A 15,654-nucleotide genomic window follows, 5' to 3' on the forward strand; every position below is an offset into this window, starting at 1 on the left:
GGTATTTCATGAGCCCCCACATATTGAAATTTGTAGTTTTCCAGCATTTTTTGGTCTGGCTAAGTCCACTGCTAAATAGTTTTTGAAATATTAAAAGATTAACGAGCTTGACTTGTATTTTTCAGCTGATATTATGGTAAAGTTATCTGAAAGATGGGTGTCAGATGCTTGGACAGGGGGCGCAATTTCAGTGTTTGCCCTAGGGGCCATTTTCCCTAGATACGCCTCTGAGTAGACTTGCTGAAGTGATTTGAAGCAGCCGCTCTCTTGTTACTGGATTGCTCGATGAAGCTAACTGCTGAAGATGAAGCAATTCAGGTCTGTGCTCTCTTTATGTCATGGGCCCACAAGCAGAGCATTTTAAAAAGTCCTTTAGCTTTGCAGCTGCTGGCAATAGGGCCAGCTATCTCATAATCCTGGGGAAATTTGATGAATATTTGTGCCAAAGTGGAGAAGGCCTGCTTTCACGAGAGGCCTGGGGAATCACAGAGTGCCTCAAAGGGAGGAGAACCGGTCTTGTGATAGAGAGCCTGAATTGTGTTCTTTGCTAATCAGGGTCTGCCCTGGTCCCGTTTGGATGGGTGACTACAATATCTTGACACTCTGGGCCAGTCACTTCTCTCTCAGCCTAACCTACTTCACAGGGTCGTTGTGAAAGAGAAACTCAAGTATGTAGTACACTCCTTGGGCTCCTTGGAGGAAGAGCGGGATATAAATGTAGTAGTAGTAGTAATAATAATAATAATAATAATAATAATAATAATAATAATAATAATTATTATTATTATTATTATTATTGCCGCCCCAAAGGCTTTTAACAGTAACGAGCGCCAGTGGGGGGGAACGTGGTGAGAGGGGTAAGTGCACCCTCCCCCGCCCTTAAAGAGGCACCCCCGCTGCCTTTGAACCTCTCAGCCACGGTTCCGTGCACATCCTTACTTAGCGTTGGCCCTCCTGCGGATGTTGGCCCACAAATCCCATAATTCCTGGCTATTGGCCACTGTGGCTGGGAACACTGTTCCCTCTAAGGCATGCGCGCGCTCACAAGTTTTCTGATGTCCACTCAATTAATTTTAGATCCTGCTCAGGTTGAATTAGGAAAGCCCCAGTCTGCATGTGTGCACATAGTGCCTTGATACTGCCTGCCAGAACAAAACTCAATCTGCACAGAGATGAAAAATATTAGAGGGACCTCTGCTGGGGATTATGGGAGTTGTAGTCCAAACACAGCTGGGGGGCCAAAGTTGAGCAGGCCTGGTGTAGACAATACTGAGCTCGATGGACCAATGGCCCGATTTGCCATTAGGCAGCTTCCTGTGTTCCTAATATAGTAAGAAATCTACTGATCTATGCAAGTCAGAGCTAGCTAGATTCTGCTGCTGCTGGCTTATGTTCATTTAGAGAGATGAAAGCAGCAGTGCCAATAGCAATGCAATAGTGACTCTTGAAAAATCCATTTTAAAAAATTGTGTAATATTTAGCCCTTGACCAGCTCAAATGGAACTCTCGGGGGAAAGGCCACCCTTGAAAGTCTTGCTTACTCAGCTCACTCCAGCATCTGTTCCAATCAGCAATTTGACGTTTAGCACCTGAGAATTTGCTCTCCCCTTCATCCAAGATTGCAAGCTCAACAGAATGTAGAAAGGCGTGAAGTTTCATAACTCTTCCTGCCTAATGCAATAACCAGAGAAAATCTAGGTTATAGCTCCATCATTAGCTGTAAAGCAAAATTAGTTTAAATGCTTTGCAAATTATATGTTGTTTTGATTATATTCTGCATGGCGGGGGGATCTCAGAGGTTTTTAAGCTGCCATTTTTAAAAAAGGTTTCATTTTACAACATATCAGTGTTCAAAAAGGAAAGGCTATACTGATGCTTCCTGTAAAATAACTGCTGTTCAAATGTAGACGTACTGTTTGCATCTGCTCTTGAATGCATTGTAAATATTATGTATATACTGAAGTGAATATCTTCAGGGGTGGAGGTTTGACGAGTGTGCTGTGTGTAAGAAAGATAACACTGAAATAGTAAACAGATTCTTGTCCCTTGTGTGGTGTTTTTGGTGAATCTATTCCTTGATCCAGGCCAGCTTTTGAATGGGGCTTTTTAGTTAATTGTATTCCACTCCTGGTATAGAGGCAGGGCTAAAAAAACAGCCAGCAGCAAGAACATGGTAAAAAGCAGTCTACACTTGTCCCTCTGTACATAAGAAAGCGCTTCACATGATTGGTGTGAAGTGCCATTCGGGGTAGTGCAGGGAGAGCGGGCTGAGCCTGTTCTCCCCTTACGCGGGCAGGGAGCTGTCCCTGGGCAGCTGGATCAGCCACCCACACGATTGCCGGCTCTGTCATGGGGCTCCGGCAGGGCTCGGTGGTCAGCTGGCCCCCGGAAGTTCCACGATGCCCCGCGCAAGTGCATTGGGCATTCTGGAGAGACCCCCGGGGCTGGGAGGCTTGTTTCAGCCTCCCGGGGGGGGTCTCCTCGTGTGTTGCTGCGGTGTGGAGCTGCTCCATGGCAGCACACAATAAACAAAATGGGGTTAGCGGAGCGCTCGCAATAGCACTTACATTTATATGCCACTCTATAGCCAGAGCTCTCTAAGCGGTTTACAATGATTTAGCATATTGCCCCCCAACATTCTGGGTACTCATTTTACCAACCTCGGAAGGATGGAAGGCTGAGTCAGCCTTGAGCCCCTGGTCAGGATTGAACTTGTAACCTTCTGGTTACAGGGCGGCAGTTTTACTACTGCGCCACCAGGGGCTCTGGCGTGTGAGGGATGATCATCCTTAAACAAGGTTTTGGATTCAGGATTTAGGATTCAGATGTTCATTCCCACATGTGGTTATAGGATGTGCCAGGATCATGTTGGCATGTCCTTGAGTGACATTGGGGTGTGCACATTCTCGCCACTGCCCCGTCCTTGCATATAGAGGAGGATGTTCATCTGAACCCACTTACAGAGAAACTTGTATGCCTTAGAGTTTTCAGCAAATCTGAGCACTTTCTCCATCCTGCCCACCATAATTTTATTTATTTCTGTTTTTATTTAACGTGTTTTTATTCCACCCAAAATTTGCATCTCTGGGCGGTTTACAATTAAAATCCTTTAAAATATTAAAACAATTAAAATCATTTAAAACCAACATTAATAATTAAAAGAATAAATCTAATTAAAAGCCTGAGTGAATAAATGTGTCTTCAGTGCCTTTTAAAAAGTTGCCAGAGATAGGGAGGCTCTTATTTTCAACAGGGAGTGCATTCCAAGGTCCAGGGGCAGCCACAAAAAAGGCTCATTCCTGAGTAGCTGCCAAACGAGTTGGCAGCAACCGCAGACACACCTCTCCAGATGATCTTAGCAGGTGGTGGGGCTCATGATGAAGAAGACGTTCTCTTAAATACCTAGGGCCTAAGCTGTTCAGGGCTTTATAGGTAATAACCAGCACCTTGTATTTTGCCCGGAAATGTATTGGCAGCCATTGTAGTTCTTTCAACACAGGAATAATATGGTCTCTTCTAGATGACCCAGAGACCAACCTGGCCACCACATTCTGAACCAACTGCAGTTTCTGGACTACGTACAAAGGCAGACCCACATAGAGCACATTGCAGTAATCCAGCCTAGAGGTTACCAGCATAAGTACCGCATCTGGTGTATCAGCCAAAGCTGATAAAAAGCACCTTTGGCCACTGCCTCAACCTGGGACACCAGGGAGAGGTTCAGATCCAGAAGCACCCCCAGACTGCATACCTGTTTCTTCCGGGGGAGCGTGACCCCATCCAGAACCGGGAGATCAAAATCGTCTCCTGAGTTCCGACCCCGCACAATAAGTACCTCTGACATGTATTTTGCTAGTTTGCTAGACAACATTGTTGTACAGAGGCAGCCCAAGAAACATACATTCCCAAGGTTCAGTCTAATAGTCTTTGCTTGAATGATTTTCAATTGCTGCAATGTGCTCAGTGTGGAGCTGCCTTTGAACACTATCTAGGAACTCTAATTGGTTCAAAATACATTTGGAACAAGATAGCAAGACTGCTAACTCATACTGGTACTAGGGAATGCAACTTGCCACTTCACTGCTGTTCAAAATGATGAGACTGGTATACAAAAAAGAATCCTAAACTACCTGGGAGAGGGGAGATGAAGGATCACCACCAACCTCCATACGAACCAAACTGACTACTAAGATTTTTGGTGGTCCAGCTCAGAATTTCCCCATCTTATGAGGTGCTATCAATGGCACAAGGAACAGAGCCTTTTCAGCTGGGGCCCCTTGTGTCTGGAACTCCCTTCCCTTGTTAATCTGCCAAGCACCCTTGACGATGGTTTTTAGGCAACAGGTAAAGGCATTTTTATTCTTGCTGGCTTTTAATGGCATTTGATTTTAATGCTGTGGCTGACAATTTGTTTCAGATTTTATCATGGTGTTGTTCTACATGTTAGCCACTTTGGCAATCTTTGAATAAGAAGTGGGGAATAAAAAGTTTGATAAATAAATAAAATAATAAATAGCCAGCGACGGCAGCAGCAACAACAGTGCTGAGTGTGTCTCGCTATGGCGGATTAACATAGTAGCAAATGTAGTATTTGCTACAGACCCCGTGTTTTCGAGTGCCCCGCACACCCGGCTTCCAACTGGGAATTAAAGTTAAAACTTTACCTGTTTTATTTGGTCCATGTGAGGTAAAATATCCCTTTTCTGCTAAATGTGACTTTTAAGAGAAGGCCCAGCACAGCATTTGTCCAGTGGCTGTGGCTGGTGCCTACCACATTTTTCTTTTTAGCGTGTGAGCCCTTTGGAATCATCTATCCATTCTTTATTTTTCTGTGTAAACCACTTTGAGAATTTTGATTGAAAAACGGTATAAAAATGTTCACTGTTGTTGTAGTAAGTGAGAGTTTGTGGCTTGGTCTCCCGTACTCCAAAATATAGCAAATGAAAAAATTACTTTACTATGCAAGTAAATAATTTATGTTTTAATATTTATGTGCATTTAAAAAAAATTTAGGGCCCCTTTATACCATATGCGACAGGCTCCACACTAGCTTAATCCAGCCCTGTGTCTCTGCATATTTGCATTTGAATGTAGCCATATTTCACCATTTAATCATCATATTGCCACATCTTGCCTTTCCAGATTTGGATTTTCCTTCCTTGCAACTATGATCAGCAGCAACCACTGACACAGATTAAATGTCAGCTGCTGTGGCAGTAAGCTACTTTTAGGGGACCTGTAACTAATGAAGACTATTGATCTAGTGGCCAGCAATGATCCAAAAGCAAAATTAGAGAAAAGCTTGTTGTCTCTACCTCTTTTTAAGAAACGAATTGACGAATGGCTGTTTGGAATTAACCTTGTTCATAAAGAAAAACTCGGTAGCTCTTCCTAGTATCACTCTATAGTCGAAACAAAACACCTCTCCCCTTCTGAGGCCCCCCCCCCCGCCTGCTCTTCCCAAGAGGCAGAGCCGTTCCAATTGCTATGCAGACTGAAGGCCCCATCTGGTGCTGCAGACACAGCAAGGAGCTACTGCAGCATGGCTCTTTCCACACCACCACAAAGGCCAGATGCTCCAGGTTGCTTAGGAGGAGGCTACAATCCAATTCCTTCTCATGCAAGCTTCGCCCCAGTGTTTGGGGAAGGACAACACTGGTGTGGGAGGGAGCTGTATATCGGGAGACATTCTTCTGAGACATTACCTGAAGCTCCACTGGAGTCATTCTGATTCTGCCAGAAGAGGCCCTGAGGTGTCAGAATTCTGGACTGTGTCACATCAGAGATGTGTGTATGTGTGTGCGTGCCCAATTTTTAAGTGCTTTCCTGTACAGCGATGGCAGGCCAGCAAGATATCCCCTGCCACCTCTGCTGAAGCAGCTCTTTGAGACCGATTTGACCCTTGCAAGCTTAGCAAGGAATGTGAGAAGAAGACTCTTCTCCTCACACTCCTTGCAAAGCTTACAATAAGCATGAGAAGAAGCAACCTTCTGCCCTGCCCCTCCCACACCACCTTCAAAGCTTGCAAGGGACGGTTTTTGAAAGGAGAATTGTGCCCGCTAGGCATGTAGGGCAAGGCAGCATTTGGCATGTGGCCTCAGGAAGTGCCGCAATAGTGGGGTCACTGCTGCCTCTATGTAGAAAAGTAAAGAAAAAAAGAAATCCCCATCATCTCCCCCATGTATTAAATTAGCACATCTGAACAAAAGGTTTAGCTCAACCCTCTCCTTGATGTGCTAATTGATTACATGCAGGGAGATTTTTATAGGGGCACATTAAAACACACGACCAACAACCCCACTTGCAAATGGAGTTGGTATGGTCTAGGATTCTGTTACATCATTTAGGGATGTGCACAAACCTGTTCGGAGGCCCTTTTACGGGTCTCAGAACAGGTTCGATCACTGGGGAGTCAAAGTTTGAAGCCGGGGGTAGGTTTAAGGGTGGGGGAGGGTGCACTTACCCCTCCCCCTGCTTTCCCCCCACCAGTGCTAATTTTCTATGAAAGCCTCCAGGGCAGCATTGTACCTCGATGCCACCCTTTCCCCCTTTTCGGCCGGAAGTGGCTGGAAGTACTGGGTATGCGTGCGCGTGCCAGTTCTTGATTGATTTGTTCTATGACCCATTTGTTTGTTTTCCTGGCTGTCCATGTCCTCAAAAGTCTTCTCCAGCACCACCGTTAAAAAATGTCAATACTTTTTCTGTCCTGCTTCTTCAAAGTCCAGCTTCCGTATTCATAGAGTGTCACAGGAAAAACCATTGTCCAAACTATTCTAATCTTTGTAGGTATAGACATATCACACCATCTAAATATCATTTCCAAGGCCTTCATTACAACCCTACTAAGTGCTAGTCTGTGGTGTATTTCTAGACTGCCGGATCCTTTACTGTGGTTGGTTTGTCCTTAAAGGCCAAAGCTATCCACCACTTCAATCTCTTCATTATCAATTTTGAGGCTGGTTGCTGTATTTGTTGTCATTAGTTTAGTCTTCTTTACATTTAGTCGTAGTCTCATTTTTTCATTGTGCTCATTGACTTTCACTACTAGAACCTGCAGATCATCTGCATTCTCAGCTATCAGAGTAGTGTCACCAGTGTAGTGCAGGTTATTGATGTTTCTTCCTCCAACTTTAATACCACATTCATTTTCCAATCCAGTTTCCCTCTGAATGTGTTCAGCATATAAGCTGAATAAGCAAGGAGAAAGTATAAAGCCTTGTCTTACTCCTTTGCCAATCTGGAACCAGTCTGTTTCATCATGTTCCATCTGGACTGTGGCTTCCTGTCCTGTGTATAGGTTTCTCATGAGAACAATGAGGTGTTCTGGGACTTAGCTCATAGCATTATGAGGGATGAAATGGAAATAACATGTGTATACCATCTGGACTTTTTTAAAATCATAAATGTCATAGTCAGTTGTCAATATATAGTCAGAGATAGTCAGAGATAATATATTGATAATAATTAGACTACTTAAAATGATGTAATTTTTTGTTGCCATTTGGAATAATTAGATATATCTTGAAGGTGGTAGATGAAAAGTCACATATTGGAAACCTGCAATTTTTGGAAATTCAATCCAAAAATCGATTCTGTTCTTTGTGATAATAAAGATTTTTGCTACTTATTATATGGCATATGTATTTATTATGCCTAGCAACTTGCTATAGGACAGGAAGTCCTATCCGAGATTCATGGTGAAATATATGTGTTTCATCTTCAGTTGGATTGCAGCCAGTATGGGCTGAAATATAGTAAAAGAATCTTATTAGATGTGGAAAATGTCTGTCTGGACATTGTGATTCAACTTTGAAGCCCCAGTCCGAAGTGGGGTGATATTGTGCTGGGCACCAACCATATTTAGGAAGATATGTTTTTCAGTGGTTGGTGCCCAGCACAATGTTACCCCACTTTGGACTGGGGCTTCATAGCTGAATCCCAATGTCAAAATAGTTGAATCACAATTTCTTAAAAAATAAATCCCCGAACCAAACCTGAACCAAACCAAACCAGGGGTTGTTCAGAGATGTTCGGGGGTGCACAAACCAAACATGCCCAGTCTGGTTCAAGTCCAGTCCGGATTCGAACCAAAATGGGCAAACCCCTAAGGTGCGGTAGACAGAACAAAGGTTCAGCACCCCGCTCCTATCTACTGTTTCTCTACTGGGAAACACAGCCTTCAGCCATGATGCTTACTGCTGTTTGGTGTGATGCACGGTCAAAGATACAGGCACGGCGCTGATGCGCAGCAGGTTGCAGGTGCTGCTTACATGCTGGTAAGCACCTGCTTATTACTCCTTAAAGGTGCCTCTTGCTGCCCTCACCGGCTGCTCCTGATTCATAACTCTAACAGAAATAGTTTTCTCTAGCAACCCATATACTATATATTTAAGATGAAGCCAACATACTGCCAAAGAGGCAACAATTTGGCAATCAGGAACTGGATGAAAAGCAAAGAGGGGCTACACATATTAAATGAAAGGGGGCAGATAGTGAGGACTGTTTCAGTGTAGGCAGAGAATTAAATGTGGTCCCAGCGGCTTGGTACCCTCATTTGTCCTGTTTCCAAACTAAGTGAAGGTTCTATGCTAGGGAATGGAGAGAAGGATTCATCTACACATCTATGTACTTTTCCAGTGATGGAAACATCCAAAGGTGGTGAACTACTTAGCAATAGCTGGGTTGCCATGAGGGCACCAGGGGTTTAGATTGCATGCATAGTAGAAAATCATCTTATTGCTGAATTAGCCTTCATAGCAATTTATGTAATCTTTAGGAGAATCACTTAGTATGAGTCATAGATAAATCAAGTATATCTGTGTGTGTAAGCTAAAATATCTTAGCCAAGCTTGATCAAAACCAAAGTCAATTTCAAGGTGCCAGGGATTGATTGGCAGAGTCTCCTCTCAGTCAACCAGTCCTGTGTAAGCAGCCAAGCCTGCTTGTTTAGTTCCAATTCTCAGCACTTATCACCATGAAACTTTCTTCAGTCCTCACAGCAAAAGTCCCTATATAGAGAGTAAAAAACCACCATCCTTTCACCAAATGGATCAGCCAACACTCTCCATCTGCAGTAATGTATCTCCTATGATTTCATCTCCATTTGATCCATCAACCTTCTGCAGTCTCCTGCCTCCATACATGTGAGTTACTTGCATGATATGGAAGTAATACACTCATTAAAAACTAATTGGGACTCATGGTCTGTTCGAGTTAGCAGCGATGGGATCTTTCTATGATTCTCATTACAGTGAATGGATGGTGGTTCTACTAGCTATATATACTACTACTACTAATACATTTTACTGCTTGCAAAACATTATGCTGTATCTATGAACACAGCAGGAAGCCACCACAAATTTATCCAGTCACTGACTACATATAACCTACTTACCTGGACATTATCTTTAAAATAGAAGCTAAAAGATATGTGCTTTGCGTGCTTCCATGTTTTCCCCTAGCTTCAGAAGGAACTAAAGGACATGCAAATCTGTACCGCAGTAGCCTTTATCAGAGCATACATATGCAGTGGTCCAAGTAATCTGTTCAAGAGGAAGGAGCTGGGGACAGGATCCAGTTCCTCTGGATCCTGTGACAAGAGGCTTATGACCAGTGCTTAGGATGGGGCTACACATGGGTGCAGTTAGACTGGAGTCTGGATTATTTTTATTATCTTTAAGGCTTGCATAGGATAATACCCTGGGTTGTGTCAGACCTAAAGCACTAAAAGTGGGGGAAATGATGCCATTCCAGATCCATACACCTGCACAATATACTTTATATCTCTATCCGAACAGAGAAAAGAGCTCACTTGTTTGATAGAGGCAGCCTGAAAAGATGCAAAAGGGTTTTGTTAGAAGTTTCCTTCACTTGCTCGCCTGAGATACAGAAAGGCCATAATTAAAGGTATAACCAAGTGTGAGAACACTGAGGGGGTCTTTTATTTCATTCTCTCCTTTATGGCAGGAAATAAAAGGTCAAGCTGTTCTTTTCTGGGATTCTGAGTGGACTGAGGCCTGGCTGTGCAGCAACGAAAAAATGCAGGTAGATGTTGGCTCTAGTTCAGAAAGTACTTTCAAGCTTTAGAAAGTAACTCTTCACTTTCTTGGTAAAATAGGAATCCATCAAAGGAACCAAGGCTTAATCTTGCTGTGTCTAGATATCCATTGAAATGGAAGCTCAGTGTATCATCTCTCTATATCTGTCTATATCTACACATTCACACACAGACTCCAAGAATACTGTAGGCATATAAACACTTTCTGCCTGTCTATATTCATGCATATGTAAGGCATTTTTTCTGCAATGTAAAAAAAACCAACACATTATAGAAGTATCACACATTATAGAAATATTGCACATATCCATTGGCAAAGGTAACAACCTGGAAACTGATCTGTCAATGATATGGGAGACTTGGGTTCAAACTGGAGTAAACTTTACTTTAAGGATATGATTTGGGGTAGCATTATTGTTTGTTTGTTTATTCTGTAAATAGTAACTGGATCAGGACCATGGCATGGGGGTTTAATCTCCTGCCATGGTCATGATCTGGATCGGGGGTCCCAGGGGGAAGGCTATTTGCCCTGGGTAAAAACACTGATTGGCACAATATGCTCTAGAGGAAAGCTCTTCCGGCGATGCCTCTCTCCCAGTGTGCTGGGGAGGGCAATGTGTCCAGCTGCTGTTTACTCAGTAAAAAAACCCAAGTACACTAGTCCCAATCACGTGTTTCAAGCAATATTTAGTATGATCTTTAGAATCCCCAGCTTTTCTAATCTATTTCTTTTTTCCAGCTATGAAGGTCAGAAAAACAGCTGGTGACCCTCTCGTGTCATGCCAGTGGGGAGTTTTCAGGTATACTATCAATAACTAGGGGGCAACCTGGCAATGCTGTTACTGAGAAATGTTTCAGACTAAATTAAGGCAAAGTTTTATAGAACTGACATGATCCATCAAGGCACACTATCTGCAAAAAATCCCCCATCATTTATGGAAACAGACCAATTATTTTCAACAGGGCTCTTTTGTGGTGATGGTGGGGGGCAGTATTTCTATTATAATTACATCTAATCTATGTGTTAAGAGAACTGCACTTGTTGAATTACTGGCAGATGGGCAAAGATGCAGCACCTCCAAAAAAGAGTGTGCACAGACAGTCCACAGCAAAATGGTCCGCCACAAACCGGGCTGGTTCAAGTGGCTCAATTGCAAATCGGACTGGCCTTTGGGAATGTGGGAGGTCTGTGGTAGAACCGAATCGAGCCCAATTTGTGGCAGAACGGTTCAGCAGATCCAGGGGCTATGTAAAGTGGCTTGTGAGGGAGAATCCAGTGAGGATTTACAAGGGGGATCCTTTACAAAAGGCTTCTAAAGAGCAGCCGGGGGAGGGGTGGCAGTGAGAGTTGAGGCACCTTAAAAGTCAGTGATTAGGTGTTCACCAGCAGCAGCCACGGTACCACTCCTTGAAGCTGCCTGAGTCCACTCTCTCTCCAGCAATCCACGTGGCAGCATAGCTCTGGTACTGACTGGGCCTCCGCACATGCACAAGGCCATTTGTAAGGTCAACATCTATGTAGGCCAAGTCTGTGCTGGAGCCACACTGCCACGTGTGGGCAGCTGGGGAAGGGAGCACTGTTGTTCTGCAATGGGCCCAGGAAGCTTCAAAGAGCGGTACCACGGCTGCCGGTGGGAAGCACCTTATCACTTGCTTTTGTAGGTGCCTTGGCTCTTGCCGCCCCCTCCCCACGGCCACCCTTTAGAAACCTTTTGTGAAGAATTTCCCTTTGCTTATAAAGGGGAATCCTCACTGGATTCCCCTACAAACTACTTACATAGCTCCTTGAACCACCGAACGAAATCCATTCTCAGGCCCGCGGTTTAGTCTGAATTCAGACGGAACCACATAAAAAGGTCCGCACACACCCCTACCTCCAAGCATTAGTTCATTGAATGAGAAGCTATGTTTAGGAGAGCTGATTTCTTTCTCCCTCCCTCCTGTGTGTATCTTGCATCTACTACCTTGTACTCTGCATTTTCTCTGATTAGTTTAATCTAGCGTGTTTTAAAAGTGATTATTTTTTACATGGAGTTTTTCTAAACAATGCTGTTGACATTTAGGTTAAGTAAGATATGATTTGCAAGAGCTGAACTGTTAGATCAAAGCCCGGTTGTTCAGCAGGTTAATTAACATATATTCATTAGCATAACCAAGATATGCATTACAAACTATTGGAAGGAACACAGCTTAGTACAAAATGATTTTAGTCATTTCTGCCCTTAAATGTTCAAATATGAGAAATATGAACTGATTTGATTTTTTTCTTTCTTTTATCACACATGCTAGAGAATATGATTATATTATATTTGGTTATAAAGATCCAAATAATGGTGCTGGTCTTATTTTTGGCAGGAGGTAGGGACTAGAACTGCCAGATACAGGCCCTGAGAAGGCTAATGCACGCTTAGATAGAGGGGAGAATTTTGGCAGATGCACCTTTACCTATCAAAGTGCTGCAGTGACAAGCAATACCGTACCTGGTAAAATTTATTCTTCTCTGTCATTCTTACCCTCTCAGGATCTTGGCTGTGATGGGAAAGGATAGACTGCTCTGTTTGAGTCCCTTTAATTTGCCATGCAGAAATTCAGCAAGCAAAACTTTTTCGGGCTTGGGAATAAGGAACTGGAAAAGCTTTGCCTGTTTAGTATCTGTTATTCTGAGGATCCCAGTGCACACAGATAAAGCACATAGGAATGGAAGTAAAAAAGAAAAGGCAGAACAATTGTTCACCTTTGCCATAACTAATACTCAAGACAAGAAGCCAATGTATATGTATCACAATAAGGTCTATGGGAACAAAATCTCTTGTTTCAGTTGGGTAAGGGTGTGTGAACTGGTTTGAGCCCAAACAAACTGGCTGGTTCAGATCTAATCATTTTGATTGGTTCTAGTGCTTGCAAAGGGGAATCTGGTAAGGACTCCCCTTTACCAGCACCAGGGGAACCCTGAATAGTTGGAAAAGGGTGAGCGGGGGAGGGGGGAGGGGCGAGTGGGAAGTTACCTTATGTGTGGCTCCTCAGAGGCAGCATGACATTAAGCCAGCAGTGGCTCCCTTGGGCCCGGCCGACGTTCACCCCATCAGTGAGGCCCAGTGGGGGCCCAGTTTAGTGCATGCACAGAAGCCACTCTGCTGGCCTCTGCTGGCCCACACTGAGGGAGCCCTGCCACCTCCCACCTGATCACCCTTTTTAAACCCTGTAGCATCCCCCCACCCAGTGCCTGTAAAGGGGAATCCTTACCAGGGATCACCAAACTCAGGCCTGAAACTCAGGCGGGAAAAATATGGCTGCTTTCAGTGTGGCCAGCCAGTTGCTGATGTTATCACCAAAATAAGCCACCCCCAGACCCTTTTGTGGGTTACCATGGTGGGTGCAGTGGCCCAGAGTGCTCGTCATCTTTCTTTACTTATAATGCAGAGTCCCCACTGTTCCACCCTGCATTATTAAAGGGGCCCATAAAAGCACTTGGCCAAGGGCATTAGCACTGCTTCTGCCTCAGGTAGACTGGGGTGCTGCTCATTACAACAGGTAGGAGAGGAGGGTGGGCAACAGAACTGAAGGCAAACTGGGCTAAGAAGCTGTGCCTGCTGAATCCCCCCAGTCAATGTCAGGGTGAAAGGCTAAGGGGAGTCTCTGATCTTTAAGCTAGCTAGTAACCCTGCCTTAAGGTCCTTTTTGGATCAGACCATTCAGATCCTCATAAGGCTAGGCTGCTGAAGCAGGCAGCCTTTCTTCAGCAGCTTGTAGTGTACAAATGTGTGATGTAAATGTCATGCCAGCTTAAGATCTCTGATACATGCAAAATGTGAGGGCATTGTTAAGATCCAATTAACTTAACATGAAAAGAATCAAGATAAGAGAACACACATTTTAATGTTCATATTTAATTTAAAGGCCTCCATTTTATAATTTGAATGTAGCACACACATTCTGTTTTGCTGCGATGGAATGCCACAAGGAGCAAGACTTTGCTACTCAAATTGAGATGCAAGCTTGAGGCCCTATCACTTGTTAAAGCACCTTTGCTACCATCTAGTGCCTCCTTCTATATTTCAGCAATGCAGCAAAGAATCTGTTCTTGTAGGATCCATTAAGGCCTGCCTACAAAGCTCTAATGCCAGAGACTGTCTCCTCTGCTGCCACTGTTGATCTGTCTCTGATCTCCTGGAGTTCAGATTTGAAGCCTAATTACTTCTTTTACTCAGAAGTAAACCCAAATGTCATGCAAGAACTTAGTGCATAAATATTTCACTTCTGACTCCCAGCTGAATATTGCAGGTAGAAGTTGTGTGTAGATGGATGTTTGCGAATAATCTAGGAGACATTCTCTCACTCAGTCCAGATGGAGCAGGTAAGCTCCACTGAGGTTGTCATGGTTTGGTGGTAACCAGCTCTGTGATTAAGTGTTATTAAAGTGTGATTAAAAGGCCAACCAACCTCTTGCTTCTCCCACATTTTGGACTTTACCATTGCCACCAAGTGGAAGTCTTCATTTCCTGGTTGCCTCCACCAAACAGCCCACAATGACCCCATTCGCACATGTCAAACTGGAGTTGAATGGAGCAGAGATTGGAATCTGTGTACGTCCGAATGCATACAACTGTGGTTTTGCGGCAAAACCCCCTATGGTTTCCCTCCCCAAACTCCAATTTGAATATTTGATTTGTAGTGAGTTTCGCTGACTCAGCCTGAGGTTTGAAGGCAGCAGTGTAGTGTTATGTCTGAAAGCAGGTGCCACCGTAACCAGGGTTTTGTGTTGTTTCTGGAACTGAAATCATAGAGAGAACCTGCCCTGAAATGTGCCCACTCCATGCCTGTCACATTTCTTGCTGGCCACCTCTCTGAGCACCTCCTGTCTCCATGCTCCTCAAACCATTGCCTGGCAATAGTGACACCTCCTTATCCCATCCCAAGATTCTAAGTCTGTCAAAGGGAAAATGCACATTGGGGGATGCCTGCTTTCTCTTGTTCCCTCCTCTGGCAACCAGAAGAGAAAGGGGTGGGTGGGATGGAAGGATGGGCACTATGTGTTTTCGTCACCCAAAATAAAAAGATAGTGAACTATGTTCACAAGCATATGGAGTTGCAGTGGCATCATAAACCGGGCAACCCGATCAGATAGGTGCAGATATAAGATACGGCAGGGCATCAATACCCAGTGTTGGGGTTAAAAGGCAGCCCCACCCAGGAATTATTGAACTTCTCTGCTCCATTTTTTGTACAATAAAGTTGGTGTAAGGTGGGCCCAGCCCCTATCCCTTGGGTAAAAGAATTCAGTCTCTGGTATTACTCATGAGAAGAACCATCCTGGGGTACACAGGGATTGGGCAGAATCGTTAATATTGTGTGATGGTGCCCCTTCTCCCAGGGACCACTCTCTCATGTGAATGATAGGCCATGGAGACATGTATGCGTGCTAGATGGCAGATGCCGCCCAATCTGGTTGCTCGACAGAAGCAAGCCGCGAGGACTGGTACCTCAACAACATCTTTCTCTGTCTTGGTGACTGCTGTGATGAAGCAATCCAAGCAGTCCCTCTGCCAGTCCCGTCGTCCATTTGCACATATTCATGTTTGCTTTTGCCCGGTATAGTG

At 44.2% G+C, this 15,654-nt stretch overlaps 1 long non-coding RNA gene across 1 annotated transcript in view; it reads left to right on the top strand.

Annotated features, from left to right (window-relative positions):
- Positions 1–249: 249 nt before the first annotated feature.
- LOC128328062 (uncharacterized) overlaps positions 250–15,654 on the top strand; it is a 66,512-nt gene continuing 51,107 nt past the window's right edge. The window contains exons 1-3 of the long non-coding RNA XR_008308980.1: positions 250–318; positions 9,967–10,044; positions 10,797–10,857. This is a non-coding gene — a long non-coding RNA (uncharacterized LOC128328062). The remainder of the gene's footprint in view (positions 319–9,966; positions 10,045–10,796; positions 10,858–15,654) is intronic.

This window comes from Hemicordylus capensis, chromosome 5 (genome assembly GCF_027244095.1).
Source record: "Hemicordylus capensis ecotype Gifberg chromosome 5, rHemCap1.1.pri, whole genome shotgun sequence".
In the NCBI taxonomy this organism is placed as follows: Eukaryota; Metazoa; Chordata; class Lepidosauria; order Squamata; family Cordylidae; genus Hemicordylus; species Hemicordylus capensis.